Source organism: Phocoena sinus, chromosome 3 (assembly GCF_008692025.1).
Source record: "Phocoena sinus isolate mPhoSin1 chromosome 3, mPhoSin1.pri, whole genome shotgun sequence".
NCBI classification, from domain to species: domain Eukaryota; kingdom Metazoa; phylum Chordata; class Mammalia; order Artiodactyla; family Phocoenidae; genus Phocoena; species Phocoena sinus.
This window is the reverse complement of record NC_045765.1, coordinates 154761741-154775821: the sequence shown is the minus strand read 5'-3', so window position 1 is coordinate 154775821 and position 14081 is coordinate 154761741. Positions and strand designations below refer to the sequence as shown.

Below are 14081 nucleotides of genomic sequence, written 5' to 3'. Positions count from 1 at the left end.
ATCTAATAAATATTTAATATGTTCTACAGATTTTGTCAGAAAAAGAGTACAGTACAATCTTTCTGTCAAAAGTCATCCAAGAGCATATACCGTGGCATTAACTCTTCCTTGGCTTCAATTAGAAATAAAACCGGTCATTAAGCATTAAAACCATTCACTTGGCTTAATTGCTGTACTTAACATGATTTCTCATTATGTTTGACTGTCTAGAGACATTTGCTGATGGAAAAGGACTTTCCTCTTTATTTCTGTTCATCACCTGCTCTGAAACTAATTTGGATTCACGGAAAAAATTGGTAGTTTTTAGAGCCTGATTTCCACTGTGTAGTTTGCAAGATTGTAATGAAATGAATTTCCAAAAAACGTATAAAATTGAACATTCCCATAACTCTAGACTAGTCTAAGGAATGAAAGGCAAGGTTGTGGTTTACTTGCCCTAAACATATCTTATAATTTTTTAGTCCTTGGCTTTAAAATTGGGCAATTATTGATTGCCTTTCTAATTTGAGAAGGTTTCAGTTATTTTATATTTCACTTATATACATATTTTTTTAAATTTTTTCTAATTTTATTTTTGCGGTACGCGGGCCTCTCACTGTTGTGGCCTCTCCTGTTGCGGAGCACAGGCTCCGGACGTGCAGGCTCAGCGGCTATGGCTCATGGGCCCAGCCGCTCCGCGGCATGTGGGATCTTCCCGGACCAGGGCACGATCCCGTGTCCCCTGCATCGGCAGGCGGACTCTCAGCCACTGCGCCACCAGGGAAGCCAATATATATATATTTGTAATAAATTTATTTTATTTATGTATTTTTGGCTGCATCAGGTCTTCATTGCTGCACACGGGCTTTCTCGAGTTACGGTGAGCAGGGGCTACTCGTTGTTGTGGTGTGTGAGCTTCTCATTGCGGTGTCTTCTTTTGTTGCGGAGCACAGGCTCTAGGCGCTCAGGCTTCAGTAGTTATGGAGTGTGGGCTCAGTAGTTGTGACTCGTGGCCCTAGAGCAAAGGCTCAGTAGTTGTGGCACATGGGCTTAGCTGCTCCGTGGCATATGGGATATTCTTGGACCAGGGTTCGAACCCATGTCCCCTGTATTGGCAGGTGGATTCTTAAGGACTGCACCACCAGGGGAACTCCCTTCACTTATATTTTGAAACTTTTATTTACAGTCTTATACCACACAAGTTCAGGTTTTCACATCTCATACCAAAAAGTGACATTGCAGTCTAATTAGAAAATTGAGCATCTATGGATTCTTATCTTTGTTTCTTATTATATGTATCTTTTTTTTGATATCTCAATTATATTTATACTCAAATCTAATTTGAGTATAAATCTGTTTTGCTAAGGAACAGCAAGACTTAAACTATCCTAATAGTTAATATGAAAGATGTCCAAAACCTCTTTTGTGGAATATGAACTTATGTTGAAAATACCAATAGAGAGGCTGTTCAAGGAGGGAAAGAAAAGCTAACTTTTGGATGAGTAGACAAATCAGTGAGTCTACCTTGAGCCTTAAAGTTAGTATCAACCTTTTTGCTATTGTTGGAAAAGAAAATAACCTCTATCCCCTCCTCTCAGGGATAAGAATTGCAAGCACAGGGATGATTGTCAAATGAGACAGTGATTGTTAAAGTGATGTTGGAAATGTGTTGCTGCTATTTTGTGGGACATAAAACTAGTCTCTGGAGAGATGACAATACTTGAAATTTCTTAAAGCATCATTCCATCTCATATCCTCTATGGAATGAATGTATTTAAGATTTTTTTTTTTCTGGAAGTCTTCATAAAATCTTTACCTTTTGTACTGAGCCATCGTAGATCAACTTGCTTATCATAAAGGATTGATCCATGCAGTGAGAGCAAGGGCAACAAGTTCTCAGAGAAGGACTGGACATTGAAAATAATATAATTCAAGAAATGGACAATATAAAATGATTTTTAGGAGAAGTAGAGTAATACCAGTGAGAGGAGCATAAGAAGATGGGATAAAGAAAAATTTATTGAGTTCCAGTTAAGTACGACACTGGTTCTATGAACCCTAGACACTGTATTATTTAATGCTTGAAATAATCCATGCATATTTTTAACCAAAGATTGCAGAACTTGATTGAAATTTACTCAACTAGACATTAGTGCAGCTAGAATTTTACCCTAGATTTGTTTGACTCCAGTTTCCATTCTTTTTCTAATATATAACACTAACTCTGACAACAAAAATCACACATGATCAGGAAACAAGTAATAAATTTGAAGTAAAATAATATTATTCAGCCATGCAAGAATATGATATAAAAATAATAGGAGACTTTCTGGAATGAGTGGTTATTTAACAATACATTTTGTTCTAGGAGGGCTAAAAGATTATTGATTAAACTTAATTAGGAAATATTTTGAGTATAAATCTCTGACAGATAACTATCATTTTTTTCCCCAGAGAAGTCTTTAGAGGGTTGCTGTTAGCAATTCCTTGTGAGCCTTCAAGGAACAGTCTTTTGAATTTTTTGAGATTTTTTTTCAGTTCTTATATTTCTGGGGCATTAATGAGTGGCATTAATATGCTGATGTTCAAAATTCAGAACATTGGACATTTGGCAGAAAATATTTTATTTAAAATAAGTTGAAACCACAAACTTTATACAGCAAATTGAATAGAATCAATAGAATTACCTGAAATGATTCATACATATCTATCCATGTCTTTGTCCTTACAAGGTCTACTCTGTAGTAGAACAAGCCATTTCCTTAAATGGATTTTAATCCAAACTGACTAACGCACGCAGTTAACAAATGTGGCAGCTCTGACCTAAACACATATTAACTCCAATGTGACCAAAGCAACTGGGCAGACTGAGATATTAACAAACAGTTATCAAAAGAAAGAAAACTTGACTGCATGGCCTGAGGTTACATTTCAATGATGTATGTAAACTAGGTCATGAAGTTAAAAAATCATAAATTCAGCAGTTTTAGAAGTACCGAAAGAGTAACTCATTTTTAGTTGTCAAATGAATGTTATCAGCTCTGGCTGGCTCATTGTCTGTGTGAAATGTTTTGAATCATTCTATGAAGTTAGAAACATCACAGATAGATAACATTGATTTAAATATTACCACACGACTAAATAAACCTGCTTATAGGTTTGCATTTTTCATTTTAAGACAAATATTGCCATACTCCTTCATAAAAGGATATAGTACTTATTGTATAATAAACCTACAGGAATGAGAGTGAGCTAGCTATAGTCACTAGAATTACCTAGTTACCATCAATGTTTCATAGGTTTCTTTCATGCAAATTATCAACACAACAAAACGAAATCACTTTGGTATGTGAACCTCATCATAGAAAGTCATTTAGAAGGAAATACCATCAACAAAGAAAGGAAATGGCATTGGAATGATGCTGCTTCATGGAATGTAACAAATATAAAATACAAGAAATGTCTTCACTTTTGGAACAAACTATAAACACAAACAGAGCATGAAAATAAAACAACCTTGAACAATTCAGTAAATATGAAGTTAAAACACGACAATTCTTAGAGTATCTAGATTGAACTGTGTCTAAGTCGAGGAAAGAAACAACTTATCCCCAAGGCTAACAGTAATAATTTTGGTGGAAAAAGCTTTCATATGCCACAGTCAAAAACTGGAAAGTAAAGAGAATAAGGAGTAAATAGGAGGAAAACAGATGACGAAAGTTCTAACACTTTTTAGATTTTCTCATTAAAAATATTTGGGGGAGGGGTGTTCCATTTTTATAGGTTTCAGCACAAAGTAAAGGAAAATAATTGTTATGAAATTATAATCACTAATATTGAAGAATAAGAGAGAAATCTCCTCCTCCAAACATTTTTTTAAAAAGGTATTAGACCGCATGTCATTTGATATCCACAATCATTGACTCCCAACATCACAAAAGTAATTAAAACCTTGGCAATAAAAACTTTATGTTTAAAACTCAAGGGTCTTTTTATTCCCCATATCTTTCTATCCCGCTAGTTTTGATGTGTATATATCCACTTTAGTCACTGCAGGAAAGAATACCTGACTTTTTATTTTTGACAAATCAATTAAATGTTCTAATCACTTTTATCTACAAACGTTATATACATTTTTATGAAATACGCAAAAACAAAGCAAAACAAACCTATGGAGTTTTTCTAGCAAACTAGCTTATTATTTTGGAGTCATGTGAAGAAACTTTTTCTATAATTTGCTTCAAATAATAACTCATTTTCTTTAAAGTTCACAAACAATGAAAGGAACAAAGTCTTTGGAGTTGAATAGACCAGGGTTTGAGTCTGACTCTGCCTATTTTCAACTATGAGACCTGGGCAGAATAAGAGCCTTAAGTTACTTTACTTTCTGTGATATCAGAATAACAATTGATACCTTTTAGTTTTTGTCATCCTGAAAAAATAATCATTTGGCTTTCTATATTTTATGATCTGTGACATGATCACAAGAAGTCGGGGAGAAATTCTGAATATCTCAGTGTTGACTTGGTAGCTGTAGTTCATAGACTGGCTCATGTGTAAATTAGTAAGAGAGTCATCACCAAAGGTGTGGAATCATTTTCACTTGTGTAGGAAGCATGTACCCATTGTTTAAATATCCTCAAAATTATTGTTTTGGTGTTTCTGCAGTGAAAGTTCTTTGATGACTTATCTTTATTTTTTCTACCACATAATAATTTGGCTTAGGTTTAGTTATTTATTTATCTGTTTTTAAGTTTATTTTAAAAAATTTGACACAGTTGTAAGATCATCATTTCAAATTTATTTGCATGTGATTCAGTAAAATAATTTATAACTATTAAAATTTTCTCTATGATTTTGGGTGTTTTTTCATTTATAATTTTGTATATTTGTGTTTTTAATTTTTTTCTGAATGTATTAGTTTCTGATATTTTCTTCAAAAAATCAGCTCTTATCTATTCATCAGTGTTCCTATTTATCAGAAAAATATGATCTTTTTATATTATTGTTTTCTAGTCATTTATTTGCAAAATTTTCTTTATTAATTAATTTTTTTTTTTTTTTTTTTTTTTTTTTTTTTGCGTTACGCGGGCCTCTCACTGTTGTGGCCTCTCCCGTTGCGGAGGACAGGCTCCGGACGCGCAGGCTCAGCGGCCATGGCTCACGGGCCCAGCCGCTCCGCGGCACGTGGGATCCTCCCAGACCGGGGCACGAACCCGCGTCCCCTGCATCGGCAGGCGGACTCTCAACCACTGCGCCACCAGGGAAGCCCTTAATTAATGTTTTTTGTTTATTTTTTGTTATTCTGTTTTTTTGTAATTCTGTCAGCAATAATGTTCAATTTCCCTTCCTTCCTTCCTTCTTCTCTCTCCCTTTCCTTCCTTTTCCATTGATTTGTTAATTCTTTGGTTCGCTTTTCTTTCTTTTGTTGATTCTTTCCTTATTTCTTCTTTTTATCTTAGAATATGAGGTTTTTAAAAAATATTCCTTATTTTATTGCTTAATGATCAAGGAATTTGGTTTGTACTATTCCTATTTGGGGATATAGTGAGATTTTCTACGTGAAAATAATGCATGATTATTGTGTGTGTGTGTATGTGTGAGAGAGAGCATGAATGTGTCCATATGTATGTAAGTGCTTGTGTGTACGTGTGTGTGTGCATTGAGCTGTGTCATTATCCTATACATCTTTTCTTTTATATACTACATCTTTCGAGGGTTAAGATATGAACATTTTTTACTGCTATACTGTGCTTATTTCAGTACATTATTATATTTTGTGAGATTTTGTTTTACGTGGTTTGACAAAATATTAGTGATAGTATAATGGTGAATTGCAGATCATTTTCTTTTCAGCATTATAATGTAATTTCTTTACATTATTTAATGCTTTCAACCTCTGATAACATTATCAGGCATTCATTTCAAGAGTAGCATGCTTTCTTTGAATTTGCCTATTTTACCATTGTTCATCACTTAACTTCCAACATTTATTTATTTATTGCTCTAAATTTATTTATCTTCTATAACCCACAGTTGACAGATCAAGATTTTATATATAGAAAGAGAGAAAGGGAAAGAAACGATTATGTATATAGATTATATTTAATACAAAATTGATTTAGAATATAAATGTGTATGTATGTATATATATATGGAATAAGTAGTTATGATAGTATTTAAAAACTGTTTTAAGACTTCCAATTTATAAAATGAATATATATATATGTGTGTACACATTGGGAAATATGAAAACTTTGACTCTCAATCAAGAAATAATGAAAATATAATTTAAAATTCTCAGAGTGCAGTGAAAGAATATAATAATATATATTTGTTCTCTCAATAACTGTGAAAATTGATTAAATGATAATACAGTGACTGTGAATGAATTTCTCTGTAAATGTGTGAGGTACCTCCCTTGGGTGCACATCCCTTCTCAGCGTTCTTCTTCTGTCCCTGTAGGGTGAGCAGGAGGTCAGACTGCCTTGCAGTAATACCCTATTATTTCACATTTTTTATGGTGATTTAGTGTATATTTGTCTCTCCTGAGCTGCCTCTGTGTACAGCTGCTGGGATGCATGCTATTTCTTTCTTCTCTTCCCTTTTTTGTCCTGTCCTGGAGATCAATGCCAAGGGAATATATATGTATATAGTACAATACATTTGGGATTGTAGACAATAAAGATAGCATCTCTATGCTTTCTCCTTTTCTCTCCTGCACCTCAACTCCTTCTGCTGCTCTGTGCTCTGGAACTTGGGTACTAGGAGCTGTGCTTTTATATCCCTGACCCTTTTCGATCTGATATATTAATGCATTTTGAAGATTATGAACATCATGGAGATGTAACTTCTAATTTAATTGAAGAAAGTTCACCTCCATTTTTATTTATTTATTTATATTTTTCTCCACTTTAATATCCTCTTCAAAAAAAATCTGCAGAATTCATAAATTGAGTAACATATACAGTGATGACTGAGTGTCACAAGGAATTTGTCCTTTGATTACCTATACACCAACGTTCGTGCCATTACTGTTAGCCCAAATATTCCATCCATGGAGCTTAGTGATCCTTACCTATAAAGTTCACAGAAAAACAGACTGACAGAAGTTGCTTCACTTTCCTACATCATGTTTTAAAAGGAGGAAAATGATTATCTTTCCATATATTATAAATATGCATATGACATCAGCATTTGTGAGGAATTCTAGGCATATAACACTGAAGCATTTCAAGAGAGACCCAGGGATAAATAAAAAATAATTTAATTTATCTCATAATTATGTTATATTGCATAATTATGTTATGCCAAGTTAATTTTAAAAAAGGAAAATAATATTCAGTGCTCAAAGTGTGTCAAAATCACTCACTCTTCCAACTTTGTGTGCCACTACTTATTACTTACACATACTAGGTGCAAGGAATAAATATATAAATTAATAAATTGGTAATTGTGAAAATCATATTAATCTGTCACCTCAGTTTGACTGGATTAGTTGTTTTGGCATGGTGCAGACATATTCTGAGTGCCGCTTTAAATACAGGTTGCTGCAAACATAGAGAAACCAGAACCACACTTCCTAAAATTTAGTTCATTAAATACTAATTTCATTTTTTCTGTGGAATAAACTTTAAGGTCTAAAAGTTTGAGAACTGCTGGGTTAAACATCTTGTCCTTTGTCACTATTGTATCAGGCCTCTAAAAATGTAGCATAGAGTCCCAATAATGGATTCTATTTTTCCATCACTTAGTTAGGCTTTTTATTGGTCATTTGAAATTGTTCTTACTTGTTTGATCGACAATCATAAATTAAAAGAATTGTGGGAAATCTCTTTTAATTTTAGCATAAATTTATATTATTATTTCTAATTAGGTATTTGTAGCCAGTGTCCTAAGTAATATTCTTCCCATGTTGTAATGAGAGAAACTTATCATACATGAGAAAGTGTATTTAATGAAAGCGCTATCATGAATTTAAAAAATTTATTATGGAGGAGATATATCATATTCTAGTGGTTAAAGCTTATATGAAATTATAAACTAGAATAAAAGTGTAAATGGCTACCGTATCATGAAGAAAGAGAGTGTTAATCCATAGTATACCAAGAAAAATAGCTGTTACCATTTTCTATCCTGATCCAATGGACTCGTATTTTTTTACATCTAAGTCATATTATAAATACATTTTTATAAGTAAGCATAAAGGGTAATGAAAATCATTACAATTTTTCATAAGGAGATGGGCAGACTTCTTTGTAACAAGTAAACCCTGGCATTCAAATATCACAAGAGATGAAAGAGTACTATCTGGTGTCCCTTTAGCAACACTGAATGTTCCAGATCCTTTCACAGTATAATGTCTGATAAAGTTTTCCTGGTGAATGACTAACTGGATAAGAACACCATACTTGATCTTTTCCTTGGAAATATACAACTTAATATTTCATTTTGAGAAAATTCATCTGGGATATAAGCATATGAAGAGTCATAGTTTGAGATTTTAGTTTCATGATCTAGTTAATCATCATTAATATTTTTGAGTTCAACTGTTTACTGCAGTTGCCACTCATCATGTATAGGGATTTAAATTTTAAATAAAGTAGTTAAAATTAAGAATTTAGTTCCTCAGTCATAGAAACCACTTTTCAAAGGCTTTATAGCCACATGTGACTGGCAGATACCATATTCAACAGCACAAACATAAAATACTTCCATCTTTGCAGAGAGTACTATTGGATAGCATTTGTACATTGTTGTCGTCTCTTTACATGCATCTTCTGACTTGTCTAATAATTATGAAGTCTCTTCCTCTGCTAATTTTTCCCCTCTGCCATTATGGTTGCAAAATAAAGAAATCTGTGTTCTCAATTTTGTTCAAGAAAAGCTAAGAGCAAATTGGAAAGATAGTCTAGTCCTTCCAGTCTTTCATAGTATTACAACCCCAATATTATGCTAAGGTTTTTTTTTTTAATAAAAATGCTGTTTTTGGAGTACGATGGAATTATGGAGTGTTGACCTAGATTTGTGTCTTATTTGTTCCCACCTTATTTTTTGACTGCAGTTTTCTAATGTAATTATAATTTTATCTATAATAACTTTTTCTGACTTTTATTATATTGTAATTTTCTCCGATGTATTTGTTTTTAGCTCTCGAGAACAGTATCTTACTTAGGATGCTAAATAAGTCTTGGAAGGAAATGCATGAAGGAGAATAGGAAAGTAAAAGAAAGAGAGAAAGAAGGAAACAAGAAAGAAAGAATTTTTAAACTTAGAACTCTTTCTAACAATACTGCAAATATAGGAATTTGCATAAGAATCTCACCACTCATTTTGCAACAAAGGAAAATTGTATGAAAGATGCTAAGTATTTTGCCAAAGGTCATGTATGAAATTCCTATTACTACTACAACAAATTACCTCAATTTTAGTAGATTTAAACAACACAAATTTATTTATTTATTTATTTATTTATTATTCTTTAGGTCAGAAGTTCAACATGGGTCCTAATGGGCTAAAATCAAGGTCTTGACAGTTCTTTTTTCGGTCTTATAGAAGAATATGTTTCTTTGACTTTTTAAGCCTCTAGAGGTTGTAGACTAATACTCTTTTTGTCATTTTTTATTTTTCATTTGCTGGTTCCCTTGGAGTCTGCAACATACATTTATAACAACTTTAAGTCCACTTTTTTTTTTTTAATTTTTTTTTTTGCAGTACGCAGGCCTCTCACTGTTGTGGCCTCTCCCGTTGCGGAGCACAGGCTCTGGACACGGAGGCTCAGCGGCTATGGCTCACAGGCACAGCCACTCCACGGCACGTGGGATCCTCCCGGACCGGGGCACGAACCCATATCCCCTGCATCAGCAGGCGGACTCTCAACCACTGCGCCACTAGGGAAGCCCTAAGTCCACTTTTAAATAACACAGTACCACCTCACAGGTGGTGCATGTACCTTGTAACAGAGCATACCCAATTTCTTCTTCCAGTTTCTGATAAAATTGGTGTCATTTTTTTACTGATCTATAAACTATAATTTGCAAATACATTGTTGCTATAACTATTTGAACAAATTTTTATGTTAGATCAATTAACAATAAGAAAACTAAAAGACTTTATCTTTATGAATTTGTTCTTTACCACTTTTCCTTTTTTATATAGATCCAAGTTTCTGAACTGTAGTATTTTTCTTTCACTCCTAAGAACTTTTTAAAACATTTTTTTGCAAAGTGGGTCTACTGGCAACATTTTGTCTCAATTTTTGTCAGAAAAAGTCTTTATTTCTTCTTCACTTAGGATAATTTCACTGAATCCAGAAATTTAGATTGGTGGGTTTTTACCTTGCAATGTTTTAAATATCTTACTTGCATGGTGTCCGAACACAAGTCTAATGTAATTCGTATCCTTGCTCATTTGTAGGTAGGATGTGTGTTTTCCCCCTCTGGCTCATTTCAAGATTTTCACCTGTCTTTGTTTTATTTGCAGTTTGAATATGACGTGCCTTGGTATAGATTTGTTGTTATTTATTCTGCTCAGTTTTCTCTGAGCTTCCCTAATCTGTGGTTTCTGGTCTCTCATTAATTTTGGAAATTCCTGAGCTCAAGTTTTTTTTTTTTAAATGAAAGGTAACTGTTTATTACTGGAGAAGAGAAGAATGTCTACAAGAAAATCTAGTTTCTTTCCCCTCATGCACTACTTTGGTAATAAAGTTCCAAATATCAACTATGAAGATATTTACAAGGACAAATTTTTCTTAACATATGATCATTTACTGTGTGGTGGACATTTTTTCATAGAAATCATATACTTAAACTAAATATAATCTTATAGTTTACAAGAAGCTTAGAACATTGTATTAACAGAAGACGAGATTATGTTTTACTGCAAAATATTATAAAAGTGATACAATTTTGTGGCTCTTAAACGATTAATTACTTGAGTTGAACAGGGAAATGAAAAACAAAAAAGAAACCCAACAGAAAAATCATCAGGACACGCCTCGCTTTATGATTTTTTGTATTCGATTCGTTCTACTTTCAGGACGTCTCTAATTAGCTGGTACACACAAGTGACAACTGTAGAAGCCTGGATATCCATCAACACAAATTAAGGAATAATGTTTGTTTCCAAGGCATTATATGTTCCATTGGCAGAACCTGGATTAATGTAGACTTTATTTTCATGCTCAAATGCTTCAAATATTTGTGTGTGTACTGAAATAAGAATATCCACATCAAACTGCCTCTGCAACAGGGCTAAGCTGGCCATATCTCCCCGTGGAATAACTTCATGTTCATGGATCAAACCAATTTTGAACTGCCCAATAGTTAACGACTTTCTGTTCTTGATAATTCAGATTCTCATTGAAGTCTCCTCTCACAATATGAACATCGCCAGCCAGAGTCTGGAGATAGTCATAACTCTCTTCGGTACAAAGGTTTCCAGTGCAGAGAGTGTGCTGAATCATTCCTGGCACCAGCAGTTTTTTGAATTTAGCTGGCAAACTGTTGCTCCAGTGTGGGATGTGCAGGTCTCCTAATACCAACACCAACGTCCTGTCACTGGGCTCCGCTCAGTCACCAGCACCGCTGCCGCCACCCTCCCTTCCTCAGACGCCTGGGAGTCTCAAATATTTTTCCATCCCTTTCTCTCTTCTTCTGGATTACATGTATTACATTGTTTATAATTGTATCATAGCTCTTGGATGTACTTTTTGATTTTTTTTCATTTTTCTCTTGCTTTTCAGTTTGCGAAGTTTCTTTTGACATGTCTTTTAGCTCACTGACTATTTCCTCAGTAATTTCCAATCTATTGATGAGTCCAAAGGGCACCCTTCATTTCTGTTATGAAGTTTCTGACTTCCAGCATTTAAAACTTTTTTCTTAGGGTTTTCATTTCTCTTCTTACGTTACTCATCAGTTCTTGCATGTTTTCCACTTTTCTGTTAGTTCAGCATACTAATCATAACTATTTTAAATCCCCAGTCTAATAATTCTAAAATCTCTGCTATACCTCAGTCTGGGTTCTGATGCTCACTTTGTCTATTGAACTGGTTTTTTCTATTTGTTTGATTTTGGTTTTTCATTCATTTGTTTAGTTGTTTGCTCTTAGCATGGCTTATAATATCTTGTTGAAAGCACACATGATGTATTGGGTAAAAAGGTACTGAAGTAAACAGGCCTTTAGTGGGAGGTTTTAAGTTTATGTGGCAAGAGGTTAAACTGTGTTAATGTTTGCTAAAGCTGTATGCATTAGAGGCTAATGTTTACTCTAGTGTCTTTCGTTTTGTCTCCTGCTTGTCTTCTTAAAAAGGGTCTGAGCTTTGCAGTCCTTTTAGTTGTAGTCTCTTATTATACAGGAGCCTGGTCTCTGTGGGGTAAGGTGTGGGGTTGGGGGAGCATCCTGTAATCCTATGATTAGGTCTCAGGTTTTTAGTGAGCATGAGATCTGAGGCTGTGACTTCAACAGTGCTTCTCAACACTTTTTCCCTCTGTAGGTGAGAAGGCTAGTAAGGGTGTAACTTCCCTTTCCCAAAGTTGGTAAGCTCTGGTAAAATAGTTCCTTTTCTTTTTTTTTTTTTTTTTTTTTTTTTGCGGTACGCGGGCCTCTCACTGTTGTGGCCTTTCCCGTTGCAGAGCGCAGGCTCCGGACGCGCAAGCTCAGCGGCCATGGCTCACGGGCCCAGCCGCTCCGCGGCACGTGGGATCCTCCCAGACCGGGGCACGAACCCGCGTACCCTGCATTGGCAGGCGGACTCCCAACCACTGCGCCCCCCAGGAAGCCCATTTCTTTTGAGTGTAGTTCTTTATAAAGCGAACAGAATGTTCGGGAGTATTTCAAAATGGTTACTTTTCCTCTCCCAACTACAAGAAGCCTAAGGGGATCTTTCTCTGATCTTCAATGTGAGAAGCTGGTAAGGATCCTGGAGGTAAAACTCATAAATGTGAGCTGTGTTCCCCCAAACTTGGCCCCTGTTGTTTTGATTTCAAGCTAGTTTACATTGCACCTTTGGCAATTTGTCAATAACATTTGAAGTGTTCCCATAGGTTCTGGCTCCAGCTTGGGTTTTTGCTCTTGACTGTGGTGTTGGAAAGCTGTGATTTTTGGTATCCATCTCTCCAGCTTTCAGGGCAGTGATTTATCCTTGACCTTACTTTTCTTATAGATCTAAGAAAAGTTGATATTCAGTTTCTTCAGCTTTTTCTTTATTTTGAGGAGGGAGTGAGAACTTCAACGCTCTTTACATGTCAGGCCAGAAACTGGAAGTACAGATCCCTTTCCACTTCAAAGCCAGCAATGGTCTATCAAGTCTTTCTCTGGGATTAGCATCTGAACCTCTTGAGGGAGGCCTCTGTCTACTACAGGCCCCAAGTTCACAGGTCAAAGAAGTAGGATTAGAACATAGGTTCCCTTCACCCTGGGCCATCTCTTTAAGTACCTTTTAAATTTGTTTAAAATCCTCTATCTCTCTCTCTTCTTCTCAAAACACCAGCTTTACAATTATTTTCTCATTTGGATAACATTTTCTTTTGCCTATGACACTGTTTCTACTAAAACTCTACAAATGTGGTTTCAGTTTGGACTTTAGTCTCTCTGCTAAGATGATCCTTGATAAAAAGTACCCTGAAATTATATCTAGCAATTAGCATCAAAATTCATAGCCCTTACCAGAAGGCTATACATTACAAATTGATTTAGCCCATGAAGCCACATCCCTCTGTGAAATTAGAAGCAGTCATATAATATTGGAGACCTACAGACTATTATTGTGAACATTATAGAGATGAGAAGATAACTGAAATAAACAACTGGTACTAAAAAAATTAAACAGGGTCAGTACTTCTATGCTTCCAGGTATATAAACTCATATAAGTTCAGATATACTCTTCTGTTAAATTTCACTGGATGTAGCATCAATATTTCAAGTGCCTATTAGTTAGTTTCAATGATCCTTACATAGAAACAAAGTTTCAATAAACAATCTAATATCATTTACAAAAGGAAAGATAAGTTTTCAAACCAAATTCCTTCAACATAACATTAATATAACCTGGAATTATATGGTGTGATAAAAAAAATCTTAAAAAGGACTAAATTTGTCTATA

General features: G+C 34.6%; 1 pseudogene; it reads right to left on the bottom strand.

The window, feature by feature from the left end:
* Positions 1-10980: 10980 nt before the first annotated feature.
* On the bottom strand, positions 10981-13090 carry LOC116751132 (annotated as a pseudogene).
* Between the last annotated feature and the right edge of the window lie 991 nt (positions 13091-14081).